The sequence below is a fragment of the Sinohyriopsis cumingii genome, chromosome 14 (assembly GCF_028554795.1).
Source record: "Sinohyriopsis cumingii isolate HCF-2022 chromosome 14, ASM2855479v2, whole genome shotgun sequence".
Classification (NCBI taxonomy): Eukaryota; Metazoa; Mollusca; class Bivalvia; order Unionida; family Unionidae; genus Sinohyriopsis; species Sinohyriopsis cumingii.
This window is the reverse complement of record NC_142974.1, coordinates 88,043,223-88,059,930: the sequence shown is the minus strand read 5'-3', so window position 1 is coordinate 88,059,930 and position 16,708 is coordinate 88,043,223. Positions and strand designations below refer to the sequence as shown.

The 16,708-nt window shown below is 37.1% G+C and overlaps 1 protein-coding gene across 3 annotated transcripts in view; it reads left to right on the top strand.

The window, feature by feature from the left end:
- The first annotated feature begins 549 nt into the window (after nucleotides 1–549).
- LOC149784322 (translation initiation factor eIF2B subunit delta-like) overlaps nucleotides 550–16,708 on the top strand; it is a 96,760-nt gene continuing 80,601 nt past the window's right edge. For 2 of the 3 annotated variants that reach the window (XM_089932353.1, XM_089932351.1), the window contains exon 1: nucleotides 550–702. The gene's annotated coding sequence lies outside the window, so the exon portion shown is untranslated. Of the gene's footprint in view, nucleotides 703–1,711; nucleotides 1,809–16,708 lie in introns of those variants that run through there. The other variant, XM_089932352.1, reaches the window with a different exon arrangement.

Here is a 16,708-nt window from a genome sequence, read left to right as displayed (position 1 = left end):
TTTCTTTTCTCCTTTGTTCTTGTGCTTCTTGTTTTTCTTGTTTTTTTCTCTGTCGTTCTAGTCTTTTCTCTCCCTCTTGTTGTTTTTTTTTGTTCCTGCATCATTTTATCATATTCCTTCACTCCTGATAAAAATGTCTGATTTTTTGTGTCTAATCGAACATCACCTTTGTTTACCTTAAACACCCAATCATTCCACATATTACGACCTACATTTTTAGCAAGTTCGGGTTTTAAAAAATCTTTTTTTGAATTATAACTAGCAGCAGCAAACATACCAAACTCGATTAGCTCATCACGACTTTCAGCAAATTGTTTTTTTATTGCTGCTATACCCCTCTCAGTAAATTTTTCCTTAAAACTAACTCCCCCTTTTACCTTTTTTTGGTTCTTTAACAGCACCTTCAGGTTGAGGCTGAACCGCAGCCATTTTTTCAGCAGTTTCTTTTAATACCTGAATAAGACTTTCTTGTTTCTCACCTGGTTCCTTTTTAGGCCCCCTAATAGCAGTTAAAACATCTCCAGTAACCGCGGTAATAGGTTTAAACAACTGTTCCGTTTCCGCTGCGTACTCAACTTGTGCTTCCTGCCGCGATTGCACATTTTTTTTGGAATCCTCGTTTACATGGATATATTTTTTAAGTGCTTCTTCTCGCTCTCTGGCTAGTCTAGCTGTGTAGGATTCCGAGTTTACCATTATTTGGTATAGCAATTTTTAATTCAGAGCAGCAGGGAGGGCGACGCTCTCAACGCGTCACCAACACTATCGCGTATTTCCTTAAGTTGCATCGAAGAAAAAAAAAAACCTATCAGCGATAACAGGTGAGCCAATTTGTCGTTGACGGAGTTGTCTTACGCTGAGTATCGCATTTTTTTAAAACGATTTTTGCGATCCCCAGGAAGTCGTATTTTGCGAAAAACACAGGTGAACCAATTAGAGTCTGTTCGCCCTCCCTGCTGCTCCATAATAGATTGGTCCATGCTCTTGATGCTTTAAGCGGAGTCGTATCTATTAACTTACAATAAGTGCTATAATAGTACTCAGTTAGCTCTGGCATAAAATTAACAAATGTTATAGTTAAATTGTGTGTAAAATACTTAAGGAATTTAATATACTGTTTAAATCCCCGGCCGAGGCATACCAAAAACTTGTTACAAAATAGTACTAACAGCTGCCTCAGTTGGCGCTCAGCATTTAGAGGTTAGTGTTAGGACTGGTCGGCCTAGTGTCACGAAAATGTGACTGGGTGGGACAATATGCTACATATCTGTGGCATGATTCCCCAGTGCTAGACATCACTGTATACTGCCACACTGCAGACATCGTAGCGATATGGCTGACTTCTTTCGGTTGTAAGGTATTTTTCAATTTGTTTGAGCACATGTAATTGTTCAGATGCTTTCTGGCAAATTTCAATGAATTGCTGATTAAAGTTAGCATAAAGTCCAAAGCAACTCCAAGTAGTTATATTAGCCTCGCTGGAGGACAAAAACCTGAATTGTTGGCCCCCCCCCCCCCCCCAAGTTATCAAGGTTTGCTTTCATTTCATTGTTGCAAAAGCACATAATGAGTGTATTGCACTCCATTTCGAAAGTAGATTTCAGAATATTAAACTGTTATTTTTTTCCTTTCCACAAGTTGCCCTTCTGTGTATCCCCCTGCCTGATCTGGGTTTCTATTATATATTTAGTCCCCTCCTTTCTTAGCAAACTTCACAAGTTCTAGCGTTTTCCTTTGCGGCGACGCTGCGAGTATAGTTTTAGTACTCACCCAATTATACAGTATGTACACATTGGACTTCCTGCCTGGTAAGGTATTGAGTCGTTTGAAAACACAGTCACTAAAACTGACAGATGTATATACCCTTAAATTAAGAATTAGAGATACAATTCCTCGATCCAGTCAACATAAATTAAAAATAAGTCTTGGAATATTGCAAAAGATTGTATCCGACTGACATACAGGTGCTTGCTCTCACTTACAGGCACTCGTTTCTAGCAAGTAGCAGTAGAAAACTAATAATGACACCCACGTCGACGTAATCTAACACCAGGATGACTTTTGCAATAATTGTCTTGTACTATGTGCACATCACTAGTACTATCTACGTTCAAGATATTTTGAAAAATTCATTTTGAAGGAGTAATATTAGTCCTACATGTAAGACCTTGATGCTGATATTTATGTTTTGGGCGTCAACAAACCAGCATGTGCTATTTCTCACAGGTGCTCGACGCGAGCTTGACATTGAGAAAAAAAACAAAACAATAATCTAAAGGAAACAATCATACAGAGTGACTCAAGTACCTTAGATTACCCCCATGGCCCGTTCTGACATAAGACCCTCTCTATCATAATATATAAGAGAGAAGGTACAGAAGTTCCAGATACTTCGTTCCACCCATGACCCTCGATTTCCTTCTGCTATTTCCGTCTTTAAAGGCACACGCCCACACTATATGGCTTGTTTTACTCCTGAGATATTTTTCTATCTATCAATCCATCATTGACTTTTCTACATTGTACCAAATTGAAGTTACGGGTTCCAAAATGTTGCATTTTTGCGAAGTTTTACTGCTGAGACAAGTCTGTGCACCTTTGCTAATAAGTATAAAATTTTAAGCCAGTCATATTTCGGCGTTGACATGTGTGCCGCATAGTTTGCCTATTTTGAAAATAGAGATGCATGTATATGATGTATGTGCAGTGAAGAAGACAATGTCTAATTCTTGCATGGAACATGATTCATAAAGTTGAATTGAGTTAATGGTAAGTAAAAACTTTTGCATCGACCACTGTTCTGTAATTCAAGAAGGGATGCATCGTCGAGTTGCAAACATGGTACATGTAGCTTTCTTCACCGGTTTTCACATGTGCATGCACTTGCCCAGAAAAATTTTTCGCGAAAATGCCACATTTTGAAATTTAAACATCAATGTGTAAAAAGCAATTTGTTTTTAAAAAATATAATTGGTGAAGATCATTTTCTAATTTATTACTTTTTGAAAAAAGGAGACTTTAACTGCTGTGTTTGCATTATTTTCTTTATAATATCAGTTTGAAACCATAAGTGAACCTGTAATGACGGACATCACTGCATCTATTAAATACCGCTTCATTTGTAAATAATTGGGCAAACAGATTAAGGAAAATATATAATTCAGTGAAAACAGAGTTTAATATTATGTGATAGAAGATTTAGCCTAAATATTTAATCATGTAGTTCAGAATTATGGGACAATACAACATAGTGGAATTTGAAAAAAATGTTGTACAGTCAAGGTTTTCTGACATCTTTCATTTTCATGAAAATACGAAAAATATAGGGAAGCAATTATTTAACCAGTACATGTCATTACTACCAGTAAGTAGTTAGGCAAATAATAAAACCATAACTATGCAGTACTATTAATGGAATTTTGTAATGAAACTATAAAGTGAGTAGCTATATTCTGAAAATCCCTCTTTCAAAAAAATAGATGCACTCACATGGCACTATACATGTTCTTGGATATGTTTGGTTGGAAAAGGGCTCTAGTTCAGTCATGTATGGACTTTATTGCTTCACTGTGTTGTCCATTAATAGTTACAGCACTGTTTTATTGGGAACAATGAAATCAGGATGAGGAGTATGGTTTGAAGTCACCTGTATTTGTTCCTGTGTACATGTTGTAAGGGTTGTTTCAAAGTATGTTAGAAATCTTTTTGATTGCAATTTTACACAAAACTTCCAGAAAATGAAATAAAAAAATTAAATGGAAGTTTATTAAGCATTTTTACCGACTTGCAGTTACGAGACTCTAATCTTGTTATTCCTATCAATAACAATTAATTACAATGTATAGTTTCTGCTATGCTTTTAAAGTCCTATGGCCCAAAATGCACTGCATTTACCATCAGTCAAACATACATATGACTACAAGTATGAATACAATGGGTATGAATATAATAATTTTTATACACATACAAAATGTTTTGATAATAAAAATATAACACAGATTTTTCAGCTTTCAACCTGAAAATAAATTATTGCTTAAAACTATAATAAACACATACAGAGAAATAGAGGACATAATTAAAATAAGAACACAGCTCTCTCTCTCTCTCTATATATATATATATATATATATATATTTGTTGTAGTTGTTGTTGTAGGGTTTAATGCCATTTTTCAGCACACGATAGGCTATATATGGCAGCCAGTATTAATGGCGGAGGAAGAACCTGGGAAAACCCCAGAAAGAACCACCACGAGAAACTACTGGCAAGCTTTTTCACATACCCACATTAGCCGAATCCGAGACTTGAACCCATGCAGACAGAGGTGAGATGGCTGTGATCCGTAACAGAGAACACTTTATACCACTCAGCCACTCAGGGCCCCTATATATATATATTTCTCCATCTTTAGTTTGTACTTCTCCCTCTTTACTACCACTTTCTCCCTGTTCTGTCCAAAAGGAGCAGTCACTTCTCCATACCATTCAAGATTGACCTCTTTAAAGTGCAAGTTTGTGGTTATATAGAAAATTAATATTAAGAACATTATTAAATAAATAACCCTTATTAACTATTATTATGAAAATAAAACACAAATGTCAGATGTACATAACAATCCCCGACATGGCAAAGGGGTAAACACATGTTCAAAATTGTATAGGTTGGTGGCAGTAATCACCATAGTTTATAACTCTTAAGCTGACTATACATAAAATCATATATCTAGTGATAAAGTTAGAAAATATTGTGTGCTGCTTTTGGTCTAAAAATTGACATACTTTTGCATTCTAACATATTTTCTAGCCAGTAAAAATATAATTAACTCAGGGGTCAAGCTAGACTTGAATTTTATGGAGAAGTGACTTTTCCTTTTGGACAGAACAGGGAGAAGTGAGAGCAAAGCAAGACATGCAGTATATATATATATATATATATATATATATATATATCACATTTGGTGCATGTTAAAAGACTATCATATTCATATGCAGTGTATTTGGCAATATGACTTAAAATGACAACAACAGAAGCTATACATTGTAAAATTTTAACTGAGTAACAAGATTAGTGTTGTAATTAAAAGTTAGTACAAATGCTTAATCAACTACCCTTAATCAAGAAATTTTCTTTAATTTTCTAAAAGTTCACTGTAAAATGGCAGTTGGAAAGATTTTTTTAGCTTGTTTGAACAACCCCTGTACCATGCACATGAGAGAAAATGTACACTTCTTTCCGGTTTTGCTGTTAATCCAGATTTCTTTGTTGTAGATAAAACTTTACCTAATTGTTCATAGAAACTGAAGAAATAGTCAGTATATAAATGAACAAAACTAAATAGCATTGTTCCATAGTCCTGTATGTTTCTGACCTATATATAATAGCATTTAAATCTAGATATTCAATAATGTAATATTTAGACTCAGCATTCTATGAATTGTATATTTTCCAGAATATATTTGCCCAATGGTTTACGAAAAGAGACAATCTGAAAAAGTGGTACTTCCCAGACAGAGCAGTGTCCACTATTATTTCCCCATGACAGGTTCACTTATGGTTCCAAACTAATTTTTATTAAAAAAAATAATGTATATGAGTCATTTAAAATATTCATGTTACATATTCTTAAAACACAAATTGCTATTTACATAAGCTTAAGCTTCGAAACACAATTTTGTATATTTTTATCGTCAAAGGATAATTTGCTGAAATTGGGCAGTAACAGTTGCTAACTTACTCAGGAAACGGTTAATGACCAATCAACTATCACATGCCTGTCAATGTGCAAGAGTTTGTTCGCACAGTCGATATCAACACCAGCTATTTGATGGCTTGAAGCCTACATTTTAAAAACAGCAATTGTTTACCCATGGCTATTGTTTAGCTTTCTTTTTCATATTCAAAACAAAATGTACCATCCATTTGATATGCAGAGAGTGAAGAATTGTGAAGATGATGAAATTTTTTGTTCACCTCACTTCATGCTGGTATGTTATGTGCAAAAACAAGCACAGCTAGCTCATCTTTTTCAAGTACATCACTATAATCAGACTTGTGCCAAACACCAGAGAAAATTTGCCTGTTGCATTTTTTTAAAACCGCAATTGCAACCTGGCCTTTACAATAAATATATCTAATGGCATTTTTTCCAAATATTTACGTGGTAACCTTTTCCCTCCAGTTTCAGTTCCTCCAGGGACTTGGGGTCATTTAGTGTACACCTGCAGGGTTCAGATACACTTAATATCAAAATTATTTTATATCCAGGTTCCAGCAAGTCAGTTATCCAAGGAATAATGATAGCATGCTCATTAGACACTGTGTATTCTTCAGTTTAGATTGACAGCGCAGGAATCACGTATTTTCAATGCGTTGAATTTTTTTCATTGTTATTGTATGTACGTATACTTCATTTTCTCAATACAAATTGTGTAAAACACTGAAAGCTCTCATTCTTACATGGAAAAAGATGTAAATTTATGCTATGGTTTACTAAACCTATAGAGATCACAGAGGTGTACTCCGTACATGGTACATGAATAATGTCAACACAGCCTGTGGGAAAGTGTGTCCACAAGAAGTCTTCCGGGGACACTCATCCAGACTCTGTTAAGTGTTCCAAATGTACAAGAAAAATTGTTGTACATTTTTAAATCATGGTCTGCAGAAAGCTGGAATCTTGCAGACTCCAGCTCATTTTTCAGAGAAAGAAAAAGCTTCATTCTCCTTCTTCCTCAGAATTTTTAGGCTTCTTTTTTAGTGAAAATAAGTAGTCTTCTGACTTGAATACCCCTCCAAGCACATCACTACATCCCATTATGGAGATGCATTGCTCACCTCTTAGTGTGTTGCTGCCTCCCATTGTGAAGGATATGCACTGCCTATACCATAGCATGTCGCTATCTTCCATCGAGGAGGAGATGCACCACTGTTGCACTACCACCACCCTGTCAGAAGTAGTGTGTCGCACCCTCCCACTGGGAGAGATTAGCACTACACCTTCCTTAATGCATCAGTTGTTGGTCCTGTGTCCTCTGATCATCACACTAAGGCCTCATGATATGGGAATAGGGTTCAGACTGAGTTCCTCCCTTTCCACCCTCTGCCACCTCATGAACATTGGGCATCCAACCAGCGGGCTTAGACTAGGATAGGGGATTGAATGGGTATTCCTAACTTTCCTATTATCCCATTGAATCCCTATGTAGTGTGGGGCCATCCACCTCAGGGGCCTTGGTCATGTAAGCCCCCATGGGGTTTTGGTTCTTGCCCTCATAACATAGGCAGTGTTGCAGCTTGTATCCTGCCATTGCCTCATCATTAGCTGGAAACCATTCAGAAGGCTAGAGTCATCACTTCTTCCAGGACTGACAGATGTTCTCATCTATATTTCCAGCTCTTGCCATTCCTTCAGCCCCTACTCACTCTGTTGCAGTATGGGATATATCATAGAGTATCTCTATGCCCTCTTGTCCTTCTAGGGACTTAGTGATTCCTACACATTCTCCAGCTATGAGTGTCCTAGACAATGCTATCTCCATTGTGGTAGACTAATGAGTTCGACATGGAGGAAGCACAAGTGATGTCTGGTTTTATGCCTGCTCCTTCATCTCTGTCAGATGTGGAAGAGGAGGTATGGTCTTTTGATAAGGCAATAAATGAAGTCTATCACCTCTTAGCCCCTCTTGTGCCCAAACCCACAGCACAGTCCAAAATGATCCTTTCCAGTCCAGAAAAGATCTTGGGGGTTCACCCTGATCCAGACCTCCTCCTCCTTCCTCATTCTTATACAATTGAGGATATTTCTGAGAGGTTTTTAACAGGAATAAAATATTAATCACAATGTCAATGGTGGACTGTTCCCTCCTCAATATTGCTACCCTTGATCTCTTCTACCAGCTATGGGTTACAATCCCCAAAGTGGCCCATGAAACCTCCTCATCTTTGTGCCACTGTGACCAAGGCAGGTATTACTTCTCAGCTGCTTCTTTTAGTATGCTGAGGGAAGCATCCTTGAATCCAAGCACCCTTCAGTACGTTCTTGAAGCTGTGGCCAAGACATCTCAGGATGCACTTTCTCTTTCTATGGCTTTGTTGGCAGAATATCTTCACATCCACTGTGATATTGCTTTGGACTCTTACTGATTGCAATAAAGACATCCTTAAGGCTCATTCGCTTGAAGCTGAGAGTCTGTTTGGAGGCCTCATTCCTTCTGTGGCATCTCAAGACTTATTGGATCATCATCATAGATCCTTCACATTCACTCCTGGCCCATCACAATTGGCCCGGAAGCCTGTCAATCTGAATTGCCCTCAAAGGGCCTTCTGCCAAGTTCTTCAAGCAGACACAGCCTCAGTCCATTATAAAACCTCAAAATGAGACTCCCCCTTCTTGGCCATTCGGCTCCCAGAAACTGAAAAATGGACGTGGCCTATGAACCTGGAAAGACATGTTGATAGCTCGACCCATGTCTCTTCCTGTCAGGAGGGATCTTCTGTCACAACACTGAGGATCCCACCTCCACAACAACCCACAAATTCTCCACTTTCATGCTTGGCTCATCTTGAGTGATCTCTCTGCCAGAACAACTTTTCCGGGCGAGTTGCCAGTTGCATCATTCAGGCCAGGAAAGCTTCCACATCCATGGTCTATGATGCCAGGTGGGACATCCTCAGTGATTGGTGTAGTAGGAAACATGTTGGTCCTAGCTGCGACTCTATAACCTCTGTGACTGATTTCCTTTCGTTTCTCTTTGAGAACAAACAATGCTCTGTATCCACAATCAAGGGCTATAGAGCTGCCATTTCTAACACACTTAAATTCTTGCAAGGCACGGTAATTGGTTTGGATTCACACCTTGCTGATCTTTTTAAGTATTTTGAGCTGCAGAGACCTGTCTTGTGCTCTCTTACACCTAGATGGAATCTTTCTTGTGTTTTATGGTCATTAACCAAAAGCCCCTATCAACCAATGAATGAGGCTTCTTTTTAGGACCTCACTCTCAAGACTGTTTTTTCTTGTCCTCACCTCAGCATGACGATGAAGGTGAGGTTCATGCCTTATTTATTGACACTATCTGTCTTCGGTTTAATGGGAATTATAATTCGGTTTCTCTCCTTTGTCAGCCAGGATGTTTAACTAAAAATCAATTACATGTACCTTCCATATCTCCACCACCAGTAGAAATCCCCAGTCTCAGTCAAATCTGTGCTGTGGATGATAAGATAGACTTTTATGTCCATTGAGGGCACTCTGTTTCTAAAGGCATCCAAAGGATAAATAAATGGTAGGAAGCATCTTTTCCTCCCTCTCAAGGGCTCCATAGACATTTCAGCTACCACTATTTAATGATGGATTGTCACCATGATCAAAAGAGGATACCAGACTTTTACTAATTGGGACCTTTCCTTTATGAAACTTAAAGACCATGAGGTTTGAGCCATTGCTACATCATGGGCCTACCTTAATCACTCGTCCTTGGAGGACATCATGAAGGCAGCATTTTGCATTTCCATACTGCCTTTTATTCCATTTATCTCTGCTTTTTATCACAACAAAGCGCAGGAATCATTTCTGTATTTTTTGTCAGTTTAATGGAGTAACATCCAACTCTCCTTACTGTCACATTCACTAAACAGTAGCCATGGGTATGCGACTGCTGCTATTAAAATGTAGTTTCTTGGGGGAGGGGTGGGGGTAAACTAATTTTAATTATGCAATACTTACCCATAGCTATTGTGAAATGCCCTCCTTCCACATGTGCTCTGATGTAGCAGCCATCTATGAAAAAAATGAGCTAGCTGTGCTTGTTTTGCACTTTACTTACCAGCGACAAGTGAGCTGCACAAGGAATTGCATCATACTGACAATTCGTCACTGTAAGAGAAGATGTATACACATCAAATGGACAGTATGTTTTTTTAGCACAAAAAAGAAAGCTAAACAATAGCCTTGGGTAAGTATTGCATAATTTAAATGAGTTTTACCCCATAAAAGACTACATTTCTACTTGAGCTATATAACATAACACTGAATCTATTTAAAAATGCCTGTACTCCCATTTAGACCAAGATGTTAATCACTACTGGATGTAGAGTATGTAATTGGTATATACAATAAAGTTCTCTATCTTCCCTAAAGATTGTGCTACTGGAGAGCTCTGGATCAGATTTAATAATTTCTATTATCTGATATTTAACACAGTCTGTGTTGTGGTCAGATAAATTAAAATGATTTAGACTCTGGGGAAACTTTGATTATGGATATCCCTCAAATGCTCTTTTATTCTCACTTGGAATTCCCTTTTAGTCTCATCTACATATTGGTGTTTCAGGCACTGATGAAATTGGGAGAATTAGTGAATATAGGGTGTAGATTAATTTCTAATCTTCAAATAATTTTCCATTTTGTGGTACTTAAATCATACATTGGGGAAAGACTTGGAATGTCTTCTTTATGGAACAAGGAATGAGATGGATATAACAGTTAGGATAGGGTCATCAAGGGGTCAGATTTCATACCATGAGAGTTAGTTACCTCCTGTTAATTGGGAGTAGAGGAGTGTTATCTTTAGCTTCCCCCCTTTTTAGTGATATAAGTAAGTATAGTCTGCTTGTTTTTTTTTAATGGTTGACAGTCTTAGTATACTGTATAAAGCTCTGCATGTGATTTGGGGTGTGTAATAAAAGTAGAAGTGTGGCAACATTTTTTACAACCCACCACAAATCCATACTTTTTCTGTGATGTTGGGATATTCAACCTAACAAAACAACAATCTGACATATTCAAGTATGTAATTAACTTTGTATATGGTTAGGATAGTGAGAAAAATACTAGCCTGTCACTTTTGTTTTTGAACTTAATATTTATTACCAAAATTGTTTTAATTTATAATCAACATTTCAATAATTAAGTTTGTAAAACTCTGTTGATTACTGGTTTTGAGAATTTTAGGGCACTATAAGAGCATTGTCAGTGTTGACCATAACCTGATGTCCAGGACTATTCTTTTTTCAGGTTGGGCAAATAAATGTTTCCAAGTTGCTAGTTCAAGACAATTGGTTATATCCTATTTTCAAAAGTCAGGCAAATTCATATTTTCATGTTATACTCATTTTATCTACCTTTATCTGGTCATTCATGCCCCTGGGGCATAATGAATACCTCGTTCTATCTTTTTCATGTACCAGTATAAATATATACATCCTATGTCACACTTACCAGTGGACATTGATAACAGTTCTGTGTGTGCATGTTTTATTACCACTTAAATGCATTTTGGTCTAGACCGCCCTGGTGGCCTGGTAGCTAGAGTGTCCGCATTGGATGCGGGAGGTTACGAGTTCGATCCCCGGTCGAGTCATACAAAAGAATTACAAAAATGGTACTAATATGTGCCTTGCTTGGCACTCAGCATTAAGAGGTTAGTGTTAGGACTGGTCGGCCTGGTGTCAGGATAATCTGACTGGGTGGGACATCATGTTACATATCCGCAGCATGATTCCCGAGTGCTAGACATCACTATAAACTGTCACACTTCTGACATCGTAGCAATATCACTGGAAAATTGTTAAAGCTACGTCAGAAATCTAAATCCCACACACATTGTTGTCTAAGTGACCAAATTATTGACAGATCACAACACGCCAAACAAAACAAAGCTTGTTGGATTAATTACAAGTGTTTTTAATGGCTTTGTTGTATTTTGTTTACTGGTACTTAAACCAGATCCTCACAAATGGCTCAGTGTTTTAATCCTGTGAGTCAGTGTAATTAAATTCATATGTGATATTGTATAATCACACTAATGAATGAGCTGTGTCTGTATGTTATGATCACTTTAGAATTAGTTGTCATGCAGGCTGATATTTACTCTGAATAAAATGAGTTTGCTAAATTGTTTTTGCGATGATGGTAATAAGAAAGATTGGAAGAAGGAAAATTCATGTGACAGTGGAGGGATGTAAACTGCAACTGAGTATGAAGTAACTATATCTCCCAAAAGACATATGCCAGAATCTGGCAAGAAATAAATTTCAAATATTACATAATTAAAAGACAGTCATTTTCAGCTACATTGGTTTGATTGTTATCCCTTGCTTGATTTTATTGATGTAGAGGAAAAGATGTTTAACTGCTCCAATCCCAACATCACAAGTTGCATCAACAGACAATTTAAAAGATTGGCTGAAATTTGGAGCTGTAAGAACTGGCATGTTTTTAAGTATGGCTTTCAACTTGTCAAAGGCTTCCTGACATTTTTCAGTCCAAAGGAATTTGTTTTTCTTACTTAATAAATTTGTCAGGGGTTCAGCAGTGTTAGAAAAATTGGAACAAAATTTTCGATAGTATCTGGCCATACCCAAAAATCACATCAGTTGCTTTTTATTCCACTCTGCTGAACATATGCAAGGCTGCATATCTTGAGCTGAGATGCATCAGCTCAATTCGCAAATATCTTTCAGTTGTTACCACTAAAACACTTGTGTGTTCATTTAGTACTTTCAAGACTGGACTATTATAACTCAGTTCTGTCTGGTTCATCTCAATATCTGCTCCAGAAACTTCAAAAAGTTCAAAACACAGCTGCTTGGATCATACTTTGAGTACCACGATCAGAGCACACCTCCCCGCTGATCTGTGCCCTACACTGGCTATCCATTCGATCCAGAATCAAACACAAAATTTGTTCTCTGTGCTACATTTCACTGTCGGACTCTAGTCCAACACATCTATCTGACCTCACCCATGTGTACACACCAGCAAGATACGTGCGCTCCTCTTCTGACAATCATATACTCATTATTCCCACTAAGAAAACAAAAGTCATATGGACAGCGTTGTTTTGCATACCAAGGCCCAGCAACATGGAATGAATTACCCACTGAACTTAGACACAAAGACACATTCAAGAGGGCTCTCAAAACCTCACTTATTTTGACTGCAAGAACAAACTTAAAGACCTAATAATGTTTCCTACCTTAAATATTTTTAGCATGTTTTCTAATTTCATGGTGTTTGTTTTTGTAATCATATCATTATATGTTTTTTATTCTTATAGGTTTTATCTAATGTTGTAAAGCGCTTAGAGCTTCTAAAGATTAGGTGCTATACAAAGTCCTCATTATTATTATTATTATTGTTATTATTATTATTTATTAACAGGCATGGGTAATTCAGAGATAGCCTTGACCTTAGCATCTATAGGTTTAACTTGTCCATGTCCCACGATGTGTCTCAGAAATGTAACACTAGCATGGCAGAACTCACTTTTAGATAAGTTAATTGTCAAACATGCATCTGTGGGTCTGTCAAAGAATTTCAGAATCGTTGCTTAATGTTCTTTCCAGGTGTCATTGTAGATGATGACATCATTGATATAAGCATCACAATTGTCTAGACCAGAGGCAATCATATTCAAGAGGCATTGAAATGCAGTCGGCGACCCTTTCATCCCAAACGGCATTACTTTATATTGGTAAAGTCCATCTGGAGTTACGAATGCTGAAATTTTCTTTGCTCTTTGTGTTAGTGGAATCTACCAAAATCCTTTCAGAAGGTAAAATTTGGTGATGTACTTGGCATTCCCAATCTTATCAATACAGTCATCACTTCTTGGTAATGGGAATGAAGCTTTTTTGTCACACTATTCACCTTCCTATAATCAGTACACATGGAAAGTTTTATCTGGTTTTGGAACAAGTATGCATGGTGAACTCCAGTCACTTTTACTGGGCTCTATAAAATCATTCTCCAGCAAATACTGAAATTCCTTTTTCAAGTATTCCTGTTTGAGAGGGTTCATCCTGTATGGGTGTTGTTTGACAGGTTTGGAATTTACAATTTCAGCGTCATGGACAATTTTGTTTGTCCTTGTAGGAACATCTGGAAATAATTGCTCATATTTAAATAATAACTGTTTAAGTTCATTTCTTGCTCTTGCAAATGTGAAAGTTTCTGGTCCAGATCTTTCATAATTTGTGAATTCCGAAGATTTGTCACTCCAATGTCAGCAGAATCTGATGAGATTCCTTCACTTAAATCTTCACTGAGTGGGACAGGTACAACTAAATTAATTTGCATGTTTAACTTGGCTGTCTCTTTCAGTATGCCCTTTTAGCATGTTAATGTGACATAGTTGTTTTTGTTTACGCCTCCCAGAAGTATTTATAATGTAATTTAAATCATTTATTTTCCTGTCAACTGTGTAGGGACCATAATACTTGGCCTGAAGAGGATTTTGTGGTGTGGGCAAGAGAGCCAGGACTCTATCCCCAGGCTGAAAACTCCTTTCCTTCAAGTTTTTATCACATCTTGACTTCATTTTGGATTGAGTAGAGTGCAGATTTGCCCTTGCAACCTCACAAGTCTTTGACAACTTGTATTTAAAATTGGAAACATAATCAAGAAGATTAATCTCAGAATCCCATAACTTCAATGGTCCATGCACAGTGTGTCCAAAAACCAGTTCAAAGGGACTGAAACCTAAAGATTCTTCAACTGATTCTCTAACAGCAAACAATAGTAAATGAATGCCTTCATCTCAATCTTTACCCATATCAAAACAATATGATCAAATCATATTTTTTTAAGTCTGATGGAATCTTTCTAATACACCTTGGCTCTCAGGATGATAGGCAGAAGTTTTAAATTGTTGAATGCCTAATTCGTACATAACTTGCTGGAAAATTCCAGACATGAAATTTGAGCCCTGATCAGACTGTACGGACTTAGGAAGGCCAAATTAAGTAAAAAAAACTTTATCAAAGCTTTTACTATTGTTTTAGATTTTATATTCCACAAGGGAATTTCTTCTGGAAACCTTGTGGACGCACACATAATGGTCAACAGGTATTGGTTACCTGACTTGATCTTAGGTAAGGGACCAACACAATCTACTGTAATTCTACTGAATGGTTCGTCAAAGGCAGGAATAGGTTGTAGATGAGCCTTGGGAATTTTCTGATTTGGTTTTCCTACCATTTGATAAGTATGACAAGATCTACAGTATTTGGCAACATCACTTTTGTTTTTCGGCCAATAGAAGTGAGTTAAGATCTTGTGATAAGTTTTATTGATCCCTAAATGACCAGCCAAAGGAGTTTCATGGGCCAGACTAAGTATTTCCTGTCTGTAAGGTTTTGGAACTACAATTTGATAGTTCACTGACCATTCGTCATCGGCAGGTACCTCGGGAGGTCTCCATTTTCTCATAAGAATTCCATTTTTAATGAAATAACAGACAGGAACTTCAGTTAAAAGGGGATCACTGTGATCAATACCTTCTAATTGATCCAAACAAGGAGTAAAATTGGCCTCTTCAAAAGCCTGACCAATACATGTGTCAGCTAAAAGAATACTGCCCTTATCAACATCATTTTCAAGGGCTTTCTTTGCCATAGCTCAGGTAACTGCACAAGTTGTAAATACATCAGGGAATTCTTTTTCAATTGGATCGACTTTCTGATCCAAGCATGGCTTGTCAGTTACAAGTGAATTAACCACAACCTTGGGTCATTGCCTGGTAATAAATGAATGCCCTCAATGGGTAAAACAGAGACCATTCCAACTTTCACGGTTCCTGACACTAAGTCTGACGACAAATTTACACAATGGAGAGGAACATCAACAAAGCCACACTCTACTCCCTGAATAAGAACACTCTCATTAGAAGAAGACTTCTCATAAAAAGGCAAAGTACCAGACAATAAAGGACTGAGAAGCCCTTGTGTCCCTTAAAATCTTAATAGGGATAGGATTGGCTGAATCACCCAAGAGTGATATAGAACCCTTCGATATGAATAGTTCATAATACTCTGTAATCAAATCAGACTGGGGTTTGTTAGACCCAACAAATGTATTGCTTTCAATACATGACTGTGACCTTGACCTCTTAGAGAAAAGGGCATTTGGAATAGGTCTGTCTTGATTCTGATGCCTATTTTTCAATTTGTAGCAATCAGAAATAATGTGTCCATTTTTCTTGCAATAAGTACACATAGGAAGAGACAAGGATCTTGAATCAAGCTTCTCTGAAGTTTGATTTTTAGAAGTTGTGCCAGTTTGATTTTTAGAAGGGCTTGTATTAGGCTGAAATACTTTTCTACCAAAAGACTGTTGAGTAGAAGTCTTATTTACAAAAGGAACTTTATGAGTTAAAGAATACTCATCAGCAGCGCAAGCATCATTTTCCAAGGTTTCAATCTGATGCTCGTCAAGATAAGACTTAATGCTACTATGTACACAGTTTTTGAACTCTTCAAGTAATACAAGTTGTTTGAGACTTTAAAAATCTTGCTCAACTTTCTTGGTTAAGCACCATTTATCAAATAATTGCTCTTTTTCTCTTGCAAATTCAACATCAGTTTGTCCAGCTTCTTTTCTATAGTTTCTGAATTTTTGCCGATAAGCTTCAGGGATTAACTCATAACCCCTTAGGATGCATTCTTTAACTACATCATAGTCACCACTTTGGTGAACTGACAGAATTATAAATATCACTAGCCTTGCCAGTGAGTACATATTGTAGTAACTGAGTCCAATACTCCCTTGGCCATTTCAAATTTTCAGCAACTTTTTCAAAACGAATAAAATATTTGTCTACTTCTCTTTCTATGAAAGGGGGCACTAACCTAATGTTCTTTGCAAGATCAAAACATAAATTTGAATTTGAAGTACGAATGTGTTTTTCACTTGCGAGTTCCATTTCTT